At 32.9% G+C, this 6,155-nt stretch overlaps 1 pseudogene; it reads left to right on the top strand.

Annotated features, from left to right (window-relative positions):
* The first annotated feature begins 4,127 nt into the window (after window positions 1-4,127).
* Window positions 4,128-5,373, top strand: LOC138753123 (protein FAM200C-like; annotated as a pseudogene).
* Window positions 5,374-6,155: the final 782 nt, after the last annotated feature.

Below are 6,155 nucleotides of genomic sequence, written 5' to 3'. Positions count from 1 at the left end.
CTGGGAGGGAGGAGTCACAGGTTCAAGGGTGGGCCAGCCCAGAAGCAGATACATACAGTATACATAGAAGTAACTCCAACTTGGATTTTATTGAATTTATATGGATCGAATGAAGATGATGTACAATTTGTAACTGATGCTTTCTTAAATTTGAATCAATCAAATGAGAATATAATGATACGAGGGGAATTTAATTGCTGTGTGGATCCACTGTTGGATAAATCTCCAAAAATTGTTAAGAAAACTAAGATGGCTAAAAGGGTGATAGAATTATGGATGAATTAAATTTAGTTGATATATGGCATCTGACCAAGAAGGATTATTCATTTTATTCTGCTCATCATGATTCATTTTCTAGAATAGATCTTTTTTTGGTTTCAGCTCATTTACAGGGAAGGGTTGATTATGCAGAATATAAGAGTAGAATATTATCAGATCATTATTTGTTGTTGATTTCTTGTGAGATTGTTGAGAAGGTTGAAAAAACTTACTGATGGAGGTTTAATGAGATATTATTTAGACGACCTGAATTTGTTTTGTTTTTGAGAGATCAGATTAAACTTTTTCTGGAGATGAATGAGGGATCAGTACAAAGTAAATTTACATTGTGGGATGCTTTCAAAGCATATCTGAGAGGTCAAATTATTAGTTTTACAGCTAGTGAAAAAGCAATACATTGTGGAATTTTAGAATTAGAGAAAGAGATTGCAGATTTAGAGAAAAGGTTTCAAGAAAACACAATAGAAGATAATAAGATAAAGTTATCTAATCTGAAACTTCACTATAATATGAAGCAAACTTATAATTACGAGAAATTGCTTTTGAGATCAAAACAGTGTTATTACGAATTAGGGGAAAGAGCACATAAAGTATTGGCATGACAGTTGAAAACTGAATAAACTTGAACAATTAATGCAATATGGGGAAATTCAGGTGTCAGTTATAAACCAAAGGAGATTAATGAGGAATTCCATGCTTTTAATCAATATTTGTATGTATCTGAAGGGAATATAGATACTGAACAGATGGATACTTTTTTTGTCTAAGTTGAATTTATCTTCTTTTGAGGAAAATGATATAAAGTTGCTAGATGCTTCGTTTATGGATTTTGAACTCAAAGAGGCATTACAACTTATGCCGATTGGTAAATCACCTGGTGAGGATGGATTTACGGTAGAGTTTTATAAAGAATTTCATGATTTGTTGTTTCCAGTATATATGGATGTATTGAAGCAAGTTATAGATGTGGGGTTGTTTCCTGAATCATTTTCAAGAGCATTGATAACAGTTATGCCAAAGAAAGATAGAGACACATTGAAGGTTGCGTCTTATAGACCTTTATTCAATGTAGATTATAAGATTGTACCAAAAGTCTTAGCAAATAGAATAGCTATTTTTTTTACCAAAATTGGTGCATGTAGACCAGGTAGGATTTATTAAAAATAGATATTCAGCTGATAATATTATTAAATTATTTACAATAATAAATGTGTCAAGAGAGCAAGTTAATCAACCAATGATATTAGCATTAGATGCTGAGAAAGCTTTTGATCGGGTTGAGTGGAAAAAAATTTTGAAGTGTTGGAGAGATTTAAATTTGGACCATCTTTTATTTGCTGGGTTAAGGCATTATATATGAATCCTTTTGCATGGGTGGTGATAAATAGCCAGATTTCTCAAATATTTACTTTGTATAGATCAACTAGACAGGGTTTTCAATTGTCACCACCCCTATTTGCATTGGTTATAAAACCTGTAGCCTGGGCAATTAGACAAAATATAAATATTCAGAATATTACAGTTGGGCAACGAGAGTATAAAATTAATCTATTAGCGGAAGATGTGTGGATATATTTATTTAAAACTAAGAATTCTTTACAGCTTTTACAGGATTTCTTAAAATTTTATGGATCAATGTCAGGGTATAAGGTAAATTAGGATAAAAGTGAGATATTACCTATATCTGATGAGGACTATTCAGATTGTATGCAAATTACTAAATTTAAATGGTCAGAGAAGATTAAGTATTTAGGTATAATTATTGATAAGGAGTTTAAGAATTTATATGGTTTAAATTAATTACCTTTGTTAAATAAGATTAATTCTGACTTAAATCGATGGAAGGATTTACCATTGACATTAATTGGTTGGGTAAATTATGTCAAAATGAATATATATCCAGGTATTCAGTATCTGTTTCAATTAATTCCGTGTCTGTACCAGGGAAATTTTTTAAAGAATTTAATAAAGTGATACATTCTTTTTTATGTAAAGGTAAATTATCTTGAGTATCAATGGAAAAGTTGATGTGAAAATATGATTTTGGAGGTCTTCAGTTACCACATTTTCAAAATTATTATCAAGAGGTGTGATTGAAATTTATTAATAGATTGTTTGATATTGATCAACCACTAATGTGGGCTTATGTGGAAATGTATCAGATACAGGAAAGATCAATACATCATTTTACAAACATATAAGTTACCTGTTTTGAGTCATTTGTTTAAAGTATGGAGTAAGTGGAACCAATTTATAGATTCAAAGGATTTATGTTCAATTAAAACTCCATTATATCAAAATCAGTTGATTCCTCTTTCTATCCATAATCCTTATTTGAAGAGGTTGGTATTAATTGAAGATTGTTTTGAGGCAGGCTTGTTTCTTTCATTTGATAGGCTTAGAGAGAAGTTTGGGATATCACAAAATACATTATTTGCTTATTATCAAGTACGTGATATTTTAATGAACGGTTTTGGTCGAGAAGTTATAGTACCAACATAATCAAAGTTTGAAATATTACTTATGGATAAGGGAAAGAAAGGGTTTGTTCCTGAAATGTATTTGTTGTTGCAGATTAAAATGAAGAAGGTAGGTGTATTGAGAATAAGAGATAAATGGGAACAGGAGTTATCTACTTCTATTTCTGAGGAAGAACGGTCAGGTTTATGTTTAAATAGTGTCACAAAATTAGTTAATGTGTGTTATAGTCTAGTTAATTATAATTTTTTATATTTAACTCCTGAAAAGTTAGAGGTATGGCTTTAGTGATTCTGATTTATGTTTACGGTGTGGAGATCAGGTAGGTACTTTTGTTCATTCTGTGTGGAATTGTGTAAAGGTTAAACCTTTTTGGGAAAAGATTATAAAATTTTTGCGAGCTTTATTCCAAATAGATATGTATGTGGATCCATGGTAGAGTTTATTAGGATACATGAATCCATTAGCAGCGAGTTTGGATAAATCTTGGATTGCATTTATCCGAGTGAGTTTGGAAGTGGTTAGGAAATGTATAGTGGTAACTTGGAAAAATTATGTGGAATTGAGTATACAGAGATGGCATAATGAAATTAAATCATGTTTATGTTTAGAAAAAATTACATATAATTTGCAAAATAATTATTCTTTTTTTTGAAAAAATGTGGACTCCATATTTGAAATGTATTAATTTAGATGTTAAGTAATTTTTTTTAATTTGTATTTTTAATTGATTTATTGCAAACTAACCCACTCTATTTGTTTGTTTATAAATTCTTTCTCTTGTGTATGTTAAGTTCTGAGGGGGAGGGATAGTAGGGGGTGGGATATTGGGGTGGAGGGTGGGGGATGTAGGGGGTAGATCTAGAGCAGGGTTTCCCAACCAGGGGTGCTCACAACCCTTGGGGGTGCAAGACAACATTCCAGTGGAGCAAGATAACATTTCAGTTTTTTGTTTATATTAAGGGTACTGTCCTATATGTTCAAGATAAAAATATCAGTTTTTTTAAAGTCCAAATTAAAGATGGGGATATCCTTGTTTTTTTCTATTCAATAGAATGAGATTCTCTATGAATTTTAGTGCATTTCGACGTGCTATTCCCTTTTAAATGGCATAGCCCTATAACTTTTTTTTAATCGGGACCTTTAAATGGGTGCCAAACTTGTTGTTTTATGTTTTGTAGCGAATTACATTCAATTTTTATTTCTTATTTATTTGTGTTATCTAATCATGTGATTGTGACACAAAAAACTTCAAGAAGTATCAAGAATTAATCAATGACATCATTTCCAGAATATTCGAGACTGTTCCATGACATCATGTAATGTATATTCGAGATTATAATTCTTAAATTATTAATTAACCCTTCATTATGTCAAAGAAAAGGAAATGGATTGATGATTATGTACAGTTTGGTTTCACTTGCACCGGAACAACTGAGGATCTGCAGAAACCCCAGTGCATGCTTTGTGATGCTGTCTTTTCAAATGCAAATTTGAAGCCGTTTAAGCTGCAGGAACACTTCAACAACCGGCATGGTGGAGCAGATGTTGCAGGCCATGATGTTGGATTATTGAAAGCAAACAGGACCCGCTTTGTTTCTCGAGCAACCCTTCTAAAATTAGGTTTTATATCTGCTGACAAACCACTGCTGATGCTTCATACCACGTGGCGTATAAAGTAGCCAAAACCAAGAAGCCCCATACAATTGCAGAAGAGGTGCATTAGAAATGGCAACAATTGTCCTGGGAAAAGAAGCCTCAAACAAGCTTAAATTAGTGCCGTTATCTAATAATGTTATTCAGAGCAGAATTGGTGATTTGAGTTTGGATATATTGGACCAAGTTATCGCAATTATCAGGGCTAATCGCTTGAAAATCTCTCTTCAGTTGGACAAATCAACTGATGTTGCAAATTGTAGTCAACTCATCGCATTAGTGAGGTATGTCCATGATGGTGTCATAATGGAAGATTTCCTGTTCTGTGAAGATCTGAAAACAACCACAAAAGGAAAAGATGTCTTCCAGTGTGTGAAGGACTTCTTTGTGAAATATGACGTAGATATCCAAATTATTGGTTCCGTGTGTACCGACGGTGCCCCTGCTATGCTAGGAAATAAATCAGGATTTTTTGCACTGATGAAACAAGAGATTCTGCACTTTCAAGGTACCCACTGTTTTCTTCATCGACAAGCTTTGGCATCAAAAACATTGCCTCCAAAGTTGAAAAAGGTCCTTGACACTTCTGTGAAGACCATCAACTGGATTAGGGGTTGTGCTCTGAACCACCACCTCTTCAAATCGCTTTGTGATGTTTTTAGAAGTGAGCATTCAGTTTTGGTTTTCCACACAGAAGTCCACTGGCTGTCACATGGGAGAGCTTTAATCTGCTTCTTCGAACTGCAAAAAGAAGTCAAAGATTTTCTGAAGGAACATGACTATGATCTGCCCGGAGAAATGGAATCACAAGAATTCAACCAAATGCTAGCCTATTTGAGTGATATTTTCACTTGTATGAATGACCTGAGTGTATCTATTCAAGGGAAAAACATAAACATATTGAAATGCTGTGAAAAGTTAAATGCTTTCAAAGAAAAGTTACATCTTTGGTGTCGATGAATTAAAACAGAGAGTCTTTCAAATTTTCCATCACTCGAAGAAATGGTTGATGACAATGAGTCCCTAATTCCAAGTGTGTATGAAGAAATTGTGGATCATTTCGAAATACTATCAAAGTCATTTGATGGAGGAGGAGAACTGGAAACTTCTGAAGAATGGATTATAAATCCATACTCCTTCAATTTGGATAATATGTCAGATGATGAACAGCTGAAGGAAGATCTTATTAAACTGTGCACAAATTGTGTTCTTGAAATGCAGTTTGAAAGCAAAACTTTGGAACAATTTTGGTGTTCGGCAATGGACGTATTTCCAAGCCTTTGTGAAAAAGAATTAACTGTGCTCATCCCATTCGCAACGACATACTTATGCGAGTCTGGATTTAGGGCCCTTTTGTCAATCAAGACAAAATCTAGAAATCGCTTGAGTGCACAGGCAGACACGCGGACTGCCATCAGCAACAAAGTGCCACGTTTTGAAAAAGTATTAAGCAATGAACAAGAACAAAAGAATCATTAAATTTAAATTGGCTTATGAACATTTGAGCATTAGTTCTTTAATTTTTTTAAAGAAATTTCATGCATGGATGGAGATTTAATTTTTTTGTAGGGTTTATGCAACTTTTAATTTGTTGTAATATTGTTTTCTTTTCATATGTTTCATTTTTGTTTATACATTATTAAAAATTGATTATACACATTTGTTTTGGTCGCCTTCACCTTTATTCTTAAATAAATTATTACTTTCAGGGGTGCGAGAACAAATTAAAATTTTTAGGGGTG

Source organism: Narcine bancroftii, chromosome 2 (genome assembly GCF_036971445.1).
Source record: "Narcine bancroftii isolate sNarBan1 chromosome 2, sNarBan1.hap1, whole genome shotgun sequence".
Lineage (NCBI taxonomy): Eukaryota > Metazoa > Chordata > Chondrichthyes > Torpediniformes > Narcinidae > Narcine > Narcine bancroftii.
Note: the sequence above shows the minus strand (reverse complement) of the source record. Positions and strands in the feature narration are given on the sequence as shown.